The sequence below is a fragment of the Ranitomeya imitator genome, chromosome 5 (genome assembly GCF_032444005.1).
Source record: "Ranitomeya imitator isolate aRanImi1 chromosome 5, aRanImi1.pri, whole genome shotgun sequence".
NCBI classification, from domain to species: domain Eukaryota; kingdom Metazoa; phylum Chordata; class Amphibia; order Anura; family Dendrobatidae; genus Ranitomeya; species Ranitomeya imitator.
The window spans coordinates 694553021-694566728 of record NC_091286.1 but is presented as its reverse complement, the minus strand read 5'-3'; positions in this window follow the sequence as shown (position 1 = coordinate 694566728).

The following is a 13708-nucleotide window of genomic DNA, read 5'->3' as shown; positions in this document are numbered from 1 at the left end:
ATTTTTAGGGAAAATAAAGATCTGCTAGATTTGTCTGGTGGAGACATTGTCCACTAAAAACACAAGAATGCTTGGCCGAGAAAAATAGTCATGTGCATGGAGGGGTTGGGAGAGATAGCTATGCGTCAGATGGTCTACCAGCTGTGTGGCCTCTCATGTGTGTGGCCAATTCGAGTGACCTTCTCAGGCACAGCTGACATGGACTTGGACAGACAGATTTGTCTGGTGGTGGCATTCTCCATTCTCTTCATTGAAAACACAAGAACGCTAGGCCAAACCAAGTGCTCGCGTATATGGGGGAATTGGGAGAGATAGCAGTCTGCCAATTGAGCGGGTTAACATCAGCTATCTCATGTGTATGGCCATTTTTCGTAACTTGCCAGGCCCCTTGATTACTCAGTGGTACGCCATGATCATGGCTAAATTTGGAATTAGATGTCTTTTCGATCTCGGATGAAAAAAACTGAATTTCAGCTATGCTATATACTCAACATCCACCGCTGGCTTTTTTCTGCTGAAGGAATGGGCAGGGACGTAACTACCATGGTCACCACTGCGACCGGGCCCGGTGGGTGAGGGGTCGTCCAACACCAGCAAATACTTCAAATGGATGTGGGTCCTCAGACGCACATTCAGCTGAAGTGTATTGCTGCACACAGACCTGTCGGCTCCATAGGTGGCGATACACGCTGCCGGCCAATCAGAGGCAAGCAGCTGATGTTCTTGTGTATGTAACTGGGGGTTCATGGCAGTGACATGCGCTCCCATCTCTTGCACCCTGAAGTCAGCTGCCAGCTGACAGAGTACACGGTGGCCTTACTACTACATGGACTATGGGCTGCGCATTATACTGTATGAAGGACCATGGGCTGTGTACTATATTATGTGAAAGATACGGGTTGTGTATTATACTATATGGATAACTATGGGCTGTGCATTATATTATAGGGAGGACTATGGCGAATGTATTATACCATATCGAGGAATATGGACAGTGCATTATATTGTATGGAGGACTGTGGGCTGTGCATTATACTATAAGGATGACTATGGGCTGTGCATCATACTATATGGAGACTATGGGCTGTGAATTATACTATTATTATTATTTTATTATTATTATTTATATAGCACCATTAATTTCATGGTGCTGTACATGAGAAGGGGTTACATCAAACTACGAATATCACTTACAGTAAACAAACTAACAATGACAGACTGATACAGAGGGAAGAGGACCCTGCCCTTGCGGGCTTACATTCTACAGGATTATGGGGAAGGAGACAGTAGGTCGGGGGTTGCAGTAGCTCCGATGGTGTTGAGGTGGCCGTGTGGTCATTACAGGTTGTAAGCTTTCTTGAAGAGGTGGGTTTTCAGGTTTCTTTTGAAGGATCCAAATGTGGTGGATATCCGGAGGTGTTTGAGCAGAGAATTCCAGAGGATGGGGGATATTCGGGAGAAGTCTTGGAGGCGATTGAGTGAGGAGCGAATAAGCGTAGAGGAAAGGAGGAGGTCTTGGGAGGACCGGAGATTACGTTAGGGAAGATATTGAGAGATTAGTTTTGTGTCGGCTGCCTTTGACACAGTGGACCATTCCCTATTATTACAAACCCTCTCATCCCTTGGCATCGCAGACTTGGCCCTATCCTGGATCTCATCATACCTAACAGACCGGACATTCAGCGTCTCCCACTCACACACCACCTCCTCACCTCGCCCTCTATCTGTCGGAGTCCCACAAGGTTCAGTCCTTGGGCCCTTGCTCTTCTCCATTTACACCTTTGGCCTGGGACAGCTCATAGAATCTCATGGCTTTCAGTATCATCTCTATGCTGACGACACACAGATCTACATCTCTGGACCAGATATCACCTCCCTTCTAACCAGAATCCCTCAATGTCTGTCCACTATTTCATCCTTCTTCTCCGTTAGATTTCTGAAACTTAACATGGACAAAACAGAATTCATCATCTTTCCCCCATCTCACGCGACCCCCCCAACGAACCTATCCATTAGAGTAATCGGCTGCCCACTCTCCCCAGTCCCACAAGCTCGCTGTCTTGGGGTAATCCTTGACACTGATCTCTCCTTCAAACCACATATCCAAGCCCTTTCCACTTCCTGCCGACTTCAACTCAAAAATATTTCACGAATCCGTTCATTCCTCAACCACCAATCTGCAAAAACCCTAGTCCATGCCCTCATCATCTCTCGCCTTGATTACTGCAACCTCCTGCTCTGTGGCCTCCCCTCTAACACTCTCGCACCCCTCCAATCTATTCTAAACTCCGCTGCCCGACTAATCCACCTGTCCCCCGCTATTCCCCGGCCTCTCCCCTCTGTCAATCCCTTCACTGGCTCCCCATTGCCCAGAGACTCCACTACAAAACCCTAACCATGACGTACAAAGCCATCCACAACCTGTCTCCTCCATACATCTGTGACCTTGTCTCCCGGTACTTACCTACCCGCAACCTCCGATCCTCACAAGATCTCCTACTCTACTCCCCTCTTATCTCCTCTTCCCACAATCGTATACAAGATTTCTCTCGCGTATCACCCCTACTCTGGAACCCTCTACCACAACACATCAGACTCTCGCCTACCATCGAAACCTTCAAAAAGAACCTGAAGACCCACCTCTTCAGACAAGCCTACAACCTGCAGCTACCACCGATCGACCAAACCGCTGCATGACCATCTCTACCCTCACCTACTGTGTTCTCACCCATCCCTTGTAGATTGTGAGCCTTCGCGGGCAGAGTCCTCATTCCTCCTGTACCAGTTATGACTTGTATTGTTCAAGATTATTGTACTTGTTTTCATTATGTATACTCCTCCTTACATGTAAAGCACTATGGAATAAATGGCGCTATAACAATAAATAATAATAATAAATATACGGAGGAGAAAGGTTATGGATGGCTTTGTAAATCAGTGTTAGTAGTTTAAACTGGATATGCTGAGGGAATGGGAGCCAGTGAAGGGATTTGCAAAGAGGGGAAGCAGGAGTGTAGCGAGGAGAGAGATGAATTAGTCGGGCAGCAGAGTTAAGGACATAACTGGAGGGGTGCGAGAGTGTTAGAAGGTAGGCCACAGAGGAGTATGTTGCAGTAGTCAAGGCAGGAGATGATGAGAGCATGCACGAGCATTTTGGTGGAGTGAGTGTTGAGGAAAGAACGGATTCTGGAAATATTTTTGAGCTGGAGGCAACAGGAGGTGGCAAGAGCTTGGATGTGCGATTTGAAGGGTTACTCCGAGGCAGCGGATTTATAGGGATGACTATGGGCTGTGCATCATACTACATGGATGACTATGGGCTGTGCATCATACTATATGGAGGACTATGGGCTGTGTATTATACTATATGGATGACTGTCAGCTGTAAATTATACTCTATGGATTACTATGGGCTGTGCATCCTACTATATGGAGGACTATGGGCTGTTCATTATACCATATGGATGACTATGGGCTGTGCATCATACTATATGGAGGACTCTGGGGTGTGCATTATACTGCATGGATGACTATCAGCTGTGCATTATACTATATGGATGACTATGGGCTGTGCATCATACTATATGGAGGACTCTGGGGTGTGCATTATACTGCATGGATGACTATGGGCTCTGTATTATATATGAAGGACTATGGGCAGTGCATTATACTGTATGAAAGAATATGGCAGGCACATTATAGTATTCGAAGGACTATGAGAGGTGCATTATACTATTCAAAGGTCTTTAGGGGCACATTAAACTGTATGGAGGCCTATGCTCTGTGCATTGAATTTTATGGAGGACTATGGGGAGTGCATTATACTTCTATGTACACCCATGACTTCTATATATGCCTCTGGTGAGTATAATGGTTTATTTTTTTCTATACATTAAAGAACAGTGACAAAGCAGGAAACATATCAGGATGAAGCCCAGGATAAGGGACATATACCTGTATGGAGGATATATACACCAGGATGGGATCCAGGATAAGAGACGTATACCAGGATGAAGGACATAAATACCAGAATGAGGGACATATATACCAGGATGGGGGATATATATGGCACGATGGGGTCAGTATGAGAGACATATGTACCAGGATGGGGGATATATATGGCACGATGGGGTCAGTATGAGAGACATATGTACCAGGATGGGGGATATATATGGCACGATGGGGTCAGTATGAGAGACATATGTACCAGGATGGGATACCACAATGGAGCCAGGATGAGGGACAGATATATCAGTATAATGGACATAAACATAAATACCAGGTTGGAGGGTATATATATATATATATATATATATATATATATATACACACTGTATACAGTCAATGGGGGGCCTGATTTCCCATAGATCCATTGACAATTCTTTTGCTTTGCCCATGACTCATAATCCAGAAACGTCAGTGGCTGGATGAAAGATGCAAGAGTCTGTCTGGACCCCAGAAATTCGCTCAGCTTTTCTGCAAACAAGTAAACAGGCCACAGGTGAGGATGAAAAAGAAAGAGTTGGGAAAAAGTTTTGGTGTTATCATTCATTCTCGGAAAAAAGGCTGAGAAAGCAAAAATTCTGCCGGGGTATGTAAACTTTTGAGCACAACTGTATACAGTTATATGAAAAAGTTTGGGCACACCTATTAATCTTAAGCGTAATGTTTTATAAAAATTGTTTTTTTTTGCAACAGCTATCTCAGTTTCATATATCTAATAACTGTTGGACACAGTGATGTTTCTGCCTTGAAATGAGGTATATTGTACTAACAGAAAATGTGCAATCTGCATTCAAACAAAATTTGACAGGTGCATAAGTATGGGCACCCTTATCATTTTCTTGTTTTAAATACTCCTACCTACTTTTTACTGACTTACTAAAGCACTTTTTTTGGTTTTCTAACCTCATTGACCTTTGAACTTCATAGCCAGGTGTATGCAATCATGAGAAAAGCTACTTAAAGTGGCCAATTGCAAGTTGTTCTCCTGTTTGAATCTCCTCTGAAGAGTGGCATCATGGGCTCCTAAAAACACCTGTCTAATGATCTGAAAAAGATTATTCAACATAGTTATTCAGGGGAAGGATACAAAAAGCTGTCTCAGAGATTTAACCTGTCAATTTCCACCGTGAGGAACATAGTAAGGAAATGGAAGAACACAGGTACAGTTCTTGTTAAGGCCAGAAGTGGCAGGCCAAGAAAAACATCGGAAAGGCAGAGAAGAAGAATGGTGAGATCAGTCAAGGACAATCCTCAGACCACCTCCAGAGAGCTGCAGCATCAACTTGCTGCAGATGGTGTCACTGTGCATCGGTCAACTATACAACGCACTTTGCACAAGGAGAAGCTGTATGGGAGAGTGATGCGAAAGAAGCCATTTCTGCAAGCACGCCACAAACAGAGTCGGCTGAGGTATGCAAAAGCCATTTGGAGAAGCCAATTTCTTTTTGGAAGAAGGTCCTGTGGACTGATGAAACCAAGATTGAGTTGTTTGGTCATACAAAAAGGCGTTATGCATGGCAGCAAAAAAAAACACAGCATTCCAAGAAAAACACTTGCTACCCACAGTAAAATTTGGTGGAGGTTTCATAATGCTTTGGGGCTGTGTGGCCAATGCCAGCACCGGGAATCTTGTTAAAGTTGAGGGACGCATGGATTCCTCTCAGTATCAGCAGATTCTTGACAATAATGTTCATGAATCAGTGACAAAGTTGAAGTTACGCAGGGGATGGATCTTTCAGCAAGACAATGATCCAAAACACCGCTACAAATCTACTCAGGCATTCATGCAGAGGAACAATTACACTGTTCTGGAATGGCCATCCCAGTCCCCAGACCTGAATATCATTGAACATCTGTGGGATCATTTGAAGAGGGCTGTCCATGCTCGGCGACCACCAAACTTAACTGAACTGGAATTGTTTTGTAAAGAGGAATGGTCAAGAATACCTTCATCCAGGAAATCATTAAAAGCTACAGGAAGCGACTAGAGGCTGTTATTTTTACAAAAGGAGGATCTAATAAATATTAATGTCACTTTTCTGGTGGGGTGCCCATACTTATGCACCTGTCAAACTTTGTTTGAATGCAGATTGCACATTTTCTGTTAGTACAATAAACCTCATTTCAAGGCAGAAACATTACTGTGTCCAACAGTTATTAGATATATGAAACTGAAATAGCTGTTGCAAAAAAAACTATTTTTATAAAACATTTGCAGTGCCCCAGAGACCTGGTCGTTGCAGTAATGTCGCTCTGCCACTAAGGGGAGTGATGGTACGTCTGATGGCACTAAAGAGTTCATCTGACCAGGTATCACCAAAACACATTACACTTCACACTCCGGCCACTAGGGGGAGCAAAGGGCTTTATTTATTAGGCCACTCCTCACACAGGTAAAACTAGGGGTTGGATAGGAAGTTAGACAGAAGCTGACTGGGTTTTGTCCAGGCAACATCCCGTGGCAGGGGGTGTTGCGGGGAAGATTCAGGGGGGTCCCTGTCAGGCGTGGGAACCTAGCAGGCACCTAGCAACAAGGATAGAACGTTACGGAGCTGCGCCTGTGCTATCTGCGGCGGCATCCAAAGAAAGGACACGAAGCGAAGGAGAAACGAGATCAAAGCACAAAGGAGAGCCAGTAGGAGTTGTGCCCCGAGAAAGGCAACATCCTACTGAGGCGCGTAGCTGGTGCCCGGAACACCGAGGAAGTAACTGACTTTATGCCTTACTTCAAATACCGCAGGACAGTTAATTATAGGTTGGCTGTCTACCTTACATCACCTAAGCAGACATAGGGGGCAACACGTGGAGAGGGGCATCTCTAGGGTCCCGGAAGAGCTCCGAGCCTTTCCGTCAAACGGGTGCGTCCTAGCCATAACAAACCTGGGGGACAGAGAATAGATAGAACTAGAAAGAACTGGAACGAACGAGAACAGCAGTTGTGAGGACTATTCCGAATGCTCAGCAGGGTAGCACTACAACACACAGGCGCTAGTGGTAGGCAACGATTTCCACCTGCAAAGGGAACTCTGGAAGTGCCCATCGGACCGGCCGGTCTCAGATAGCCCTGTTAACCGTGCTCTGGATTGAGGATCCTGAAGCCTTCAGTAAACAGGTAAAGAGACTGCAACCTTGTGTCCTCATTATTGCCTGCACCTCACACCATCACCATCTACATTATCGGGAAGCCCTGGGGACACACTTCACCTGTGGGAAGGTATACCATCCAGCTGCCATCACATCACCCCAGTGCACCCCAAGCAGCGTCGGTCGCCCTGACTGAATACCACAGGTGGCGTCACGAAGCATTAGCTGACTTTCATCATCCCTTTTATTGGACGCCCCTTAGCAGGGTCACGGACCGGGTCTAGCCACCGTGACAACCCCAGAACTGAGACAGAGAGGACCGGTACCGAGTAACCTGTGGCCCTGTGTCTGGGGGCGCTCCACATTAAGCTTAAGATTAATAGGGGTGCCCAAACTTTTTCATATAACTGTATATTCGATGTATTGGAATAGGAGGAGAATATACCATACACGCACTGTTAGTTCCCCAATAACTAGCCCATTAGTGGAAGCAGCTGCGGCCTCGTCCATCATTCGTCAGCCAATTGCGTAATTGTCCTGATGATTGGAGGCAGCGGAATTGCGTTCCCCTGACAAACCGGTGGCAGCGGTAGGATCTACGTCATCTCTCTGGTGTCACCTGTGATCAAGTGGTAACAGTGGTGGGATTTATGCATGGACCCCCGCCCCTCCTCCCTAGCTGTGCATCCATGGCACCGATCAAAGAAAATTCTGAAACTTGGATCAGGCTGCCTAACTGTCTAAATATGGATGAAGTGATGAAGATTTCAGACTAATACTTAGTACAATTTTTATAAGCAAAGGAAACAACTGGCATATGTCAAAGTGATTTTTCAACTTCAAAGGTGGCATCTAAAGCCCTACACCTGCTTTCAACTAATGTTCTTGATGTTTCAGTCACATTTCCACATGTGTGCCAGGATCCAAGAAGTATCGTTTCTCCTTGCGGAGAGTGACATGTTAAGCATGTCGACATGAGGAGACTTAAAGCCGCAATGCTCCTCTGTTGGTTACCCAGACTATTCTTTCCTATGATGCCTTAATCAAAACCCTCTAGGCGTGAGTCACGTCTTCCCCATTAGCCACACTATCACAGACTGTCGAGAGGATGTCAATCACAGCTTGGAGAACATGGTTAAAGAATCTGAAGCAAAACTCCTCTGGATTACGCAACGTCTTTCTCCTACCTAATTAGCACACGGCGATCCACACTATATAAGTTGCTTTGGTTCACATATAATGATGTGCCTGAATATCAAAGATATTATTTATACAGGGCAAGCATTAGAGAAGCTAAAGCCAGTAATGAAGTGAGGCTTGCAAGGGACACCGGTATGTCAAAAGCAAAAAAAAAAATAAAAAAGTAAAAAATGCTATAGGATATTTACAGCATGAAAAGGGTGAATTGGTCAAAAATGATGTTGAGAAGGCCAAACTTTTAAATTCCTAGTTTGCATCTGCGTTCTCTAAGAAAGCAATTGTAATATCAACTGATCTTCATGGTGCCATCGAAGGAATAAAACAATCCACTCTATCCATAAACAGAGAGATGGTGAGGGAACGCTCAGCTAATTTGCATGAATTTAAATCTCCTGGTCCAGATGAATTACATCCTAGAGTACTGAAAGAGTTAGCCGAGGACATTGTAGAACCACTAACCAGAATCTTTGAAAAATCCTGGAGAACAGGAGAAATCCCAGAAGATTGGAGAAGAGCGAATGTTGCCCCTATCTTCAAAACAAGAAAGAAGATGGATCCAGGATATTACAGGCCAGTGAGACTTACTTGTATTTAAGGATGTAAAATGGATGGTCATGTGCCTGTTCTCCTGTAAGACAACTGTTACACAATGTTTGGACATGTGATTATATTATATATGCATAACTGGGGTTTTATTGTATGTTTTTATAGTAATGTGAAATCTATATGCATAATTGTCTAAGGGGTACTTCCGTCTGTCTGTCCTTCTGTCTGTCATGGATATTCATTGGTCGTGGCCTCTGTCTATCATGGAAATCCAAGTCGCTGATTGGTCGCCGCAAAACAGCCACGACCAATCAGCGACGGGCACAGTCCGGAAGAAAATGGCCACTCCATACTCCCCGCAGTCAGTGGCCGGCGCCCGCTCCATACTCCCCGCTCCCCGCAGTCAGTGTCCCCGGCGCTCCGCTCCCCGCAGTCAGTGTCCCCGGCGCTCCGCTCCCCGCAGTTAGTGTCCCCGGCGCTCCGCTCCCCGTAGTCAGTGTCCTCGGTGCTCCGCTCCCCGCAGTCAGTGTCCCTGGCGCTCCGCTCCCCGCAGTCAGTGTCCCCGGCGCTCCGCTCCCCGCAGTTAGTGTCCCCGGCGCTCCGCTCCCCGTAGTCAGTGTCCTCGGCGCTCCGCTGCTTACTCCCTGCAGTCAGTGTCCCTGGCGCCCGCTCCATACTCCCCTCCGGTCACCGCTAACACAGGGTTAATGCCGGCGGTAACGGACCACGTTATGCCAAGGGTATCGCATTCCGTTACCGCCGCTATTAACCCTGTGTGTCCCCAACCTTTTACTATTGATGCTGCCTATGCGGCATCAATAGTAAAAAAAAGTAATGTTAAAAATAGTAAAAAAACAAAAAACCTGCTATACTCACCCTCCGTTGTCCGCTGAGGCGCTCGCGCCTGCCGCCATCTTCCTTTCCCAGCGATGCTTTGCAAAATTACCCAGAAGACCTAGCGGTCTCGCAAGACCGCTAAGTCGTATGGGTAATTTCGGAAAGCATCCTGGGAACGCAAGATGGCGGCAGCCGCGCGCCCATCTGCACAGCGCCGTTGGATCCCAGGAGGCAGAGAGACGGGACGCTGAGGAGCAGCGACCAGAATGGTGAGTATGTTCAACTACAAGGGGCCCTCGGATCGTTAGGTGAGTATGTTTATTATTTATTTTTTTAACCTGTGACTTGGTAATATACTACGTCACTGGGCAATATACTACGTGGCTCTGTGCTGTATACTACAAGGCTGGGCAATATACTACGTCACTGGGCAATATACTACGTGGCTCTGTGCTGTATACTACGTGGCTGGGCAATATACTACGTCACTGGGCAATATACTACGTGGCTCTGATGTATACTACAAGGCTGTGCAATATACTACGTGGCTGGACAATATACTACGTCACTGGTCAATATACTACGTGGCTCTGTGCTGTATACTACGTCGCTGTGCAATATACTATGTCGCTGTGCAATATACTATGTGGCTCTTTGCTGTATACTACGTGGCTGGGCAATATACTACGTGGCTCTGTGCTATATACTACGTGGCTGGGCAATATACTACATAAATGGGCAATATACTACATTGCTGGGCAATATACTAAGTGGCTCTGTGCTATATACTAAGTGGCTGGGCAATATACTACGTAAATGGGCAATATACTACGTGACTGGGCAATATACTACATCGCTGGGCAATATACTACATCGCTGGGCAATATACTACGTGGCTGGGCAATATACTACGTGGCTGGACAATATACTACGTGGATTGTGCAATATACTACGTGGACATGCATATTCTAGAATACCCGATGCGTTAGAATTGGGCCACGATCTAGTATTGTATAAAATCTTATAGACACTAATGTTATGTGATTAATGTGCAAGGTAATTGTTGGGGAAAAATACAGTTGTGGGCCGAATAAGAAGGTGTGTTTAGACTAGAGATAGACAGTTACTGTAGGTACAGTAGGACAGGCCAATGTTAATATAATAATAATATTTATTTTTATATAGCGCTAACATATTCCGCAGCGCTTTCCAGTTTTGCACACATGTCTGGGACCAGCCCAGCATGGGAGGAGGCAGGGTCAGTTTGGTGGAAGTTTGAGTATAGTCTGCAGCGGGCACCACAAGTACTTATTGTTCTGGCAGCATGAAGACACACCAGAAGTCTTGCGGAGATCTCTGCCTGTGGCCCAGAATGGGCATTGGAATGTGTGCCCTTTTCTCTTTGATGCTGAAGAGGTCTGAGGGGGAAAGGCAAGAGAGAACAGTGGCTAGTCTCAGAGAAGCTGCTTTGTAGGATGGGTAGTCCTTAGGTCCAGCACAGTCTGTTGTGATAGAGACAATCCGGGCAGACAGTACTGTGTCAATAGAAGCACAATTGAAGGGTGATGTGCCCGATACTGCATATTGCATACTACTATATCTGAACTATCCAGCAACGTGAACTTTGCTCAAAAGAATAAAGTGACTCCTGATGTGTGTGACTGGACCCATGAACCTAGATGCAGCAGAGGCCTTGGGCCTGAGCGTGAGTACACAGCACAACATGGAGGGAAATGGACACTATAGTTAGTGAGGTGTAAGGGTGAAGAGAAGCGGTAGGTCCACAGCACCAGCCCTGAGACCCACTTCATCTATACCAGGAAAGAACATTGAACAAATTATTAAACAGCATGTATTTAAGTACTTGGATAAGAATACAGTAATTAACCAGAGCCAGCATGGGTTTGTAGCAAACAAGTCATGCCAGAGTAATCTAATTTCCATCTATGATGGAATCACTGACTGGGTGGATTAGGGAAATGCAGTCGATATTGTATATCTCAACTTCAGCAAAACATTTGATAAAGTATCTCATACTATCCTTATTGAAAAAATGACCAAGTATGGGATTGACAAGGCAAGTGTTAGGTGGATTCATAACTGGCTTAGTGATTGTACTCAAAGAATGGTAATAAATGGTTGCACATCCAATTGGAAAAGTGTTTCAAGTGGTTACCACTCTGCACTGGCCCCAGTGTTTTTCAACATTTTCATGAATGGTCTATATAAGGGAACTGAAGGTAAATGAATCAAATTTGCAGACGATCCAAAGCTAGTAGGGATAGCTAAAACTGGAAACGACAGAGAAAGAGAAAGAATGATCTAGATAAGGATGTAGATAATATTGAACAATGGTCAGCAACTAATAGAATGGTATTTAACAGGGAGAAATGCAAGATTCTACATCTGGGCAAGAAAAACCAAAATTAAATCTACAGAATGGGAGGAATAGAACTAAGCAACAGCACGTGTGAAAAAGACATGGGTATACTAATAGATCACAGACTGCACATGAGTCAACAGTGTGATGCAGCAGCAGAGATCGCAAACACAGTTCTAGGATGTATTAAGAGAAGCATAGAGTCTAGGTCGTGTGAAGTAATTATCCACCTCTATACCTCATTGGTCAGGCCTCATCTGGAATACTGTTGTCCAGTTCTGGGCACCACATTTTAAAAAAGACATTGAAAAACTGGAGCAAGTTAAGAGAAGAGCTACCGTGATGGTGAGCAGACGGCAGTGTATGTCCTGCAAGGAACGGTTAAAGGATTTTGGATTGTTTAGCTTGTAAAAAAGAAGGCGAAGAGTCAACTTAAATGCTGTCTGCATACAGGGGTTGGAGCAAATAATGGAATCACCTAACGTTTTGGCATCATAATCTTCGAACATGTTATAAACATGCAAACCGTGACATATGGTAATGTTTTGTAGTTGATTATTTGTGTTATGTGATATGTGTATGTAAATTAACTGTTTGTTTTGCAGAATTTTAAGAACATTGATGAGAACCTGTAACCAATGGCAGACCTCTCGGATTTTCAAAGAGGCCAAATTGTTGGTGCTCGTATGGCAGGCGCTAGTGTAACAGAAAGTGCCCGAATGCTTGGCGTGTCAAGAGGTACTGTCTCCAAAGTAATGACTGCGTTTGAAAGAGAAGGAAAAACTTCCACTGCAAAGCACAGGTCCGGCTGAAAGTCAAAGTTGACTGAGAGAGACCATTGGACTCTAAAGTGAATTGTGAGAGAGGATCACAAGACCACGGCTCCGAAAATCACTGCTGAGCTCAATGAACACCTACAGAACCCAGTTTCCACGAAAACTGTTCGTCGGGAGCTGCACAAATCTGGATTCCACAGAAGAGCTGCAATTAGAAAACCGCTGCTTTCAATGACAAATGTTTCCAAGCGTTTAGAGTGGTGTAGAAACCTCCAGAATTGGTCCCTCGAGCAGTGGAAACATGTGATATTCTCAGACGAATCATCGTTTACCGTATTTCTGACCTCCGGCTGAGTGCACGTTTGGAGACAGCCGAAAGAAGCATTCCATCCAGACTGCCTTCTCCCAACCGTAAAACATGGTGGAGGTTCTGTGATGATCTGGGGAGCTATTTCGTGGAGTTCCTCTGGGCCAATGATATCCCTTCATGGAAGAATTAACAGCCGAGATTATTTAGGCACTTTGGGCGACCAAGTGCATCCAATGGTTCAAGCACTGTTCCTGGAGGGGAACGCCATCTTTCAGGATGATAATACACCAATTCATACAGCTAGAATCGTTAAAGCATGGCACGAGGAACATTCTAATGAAGTTGAGCATCTCATCTGGCCCCCACAATCCCCAGACCTCAACATTATTGAGCATTTATGGTCGATTTTAGAGATTCAAGATAGACGTCGATTTCCGCCGCCATCGTCGCTCAAAGACCTGGAGGATGTTTTAACTGCAGAATGGGCTAAAATTCCTTTGGAAACAATTCACACCTTGTATGACTCCATACCTCGGAGAATTGAGGCTGTAATTACCACAAAAGGTGGAC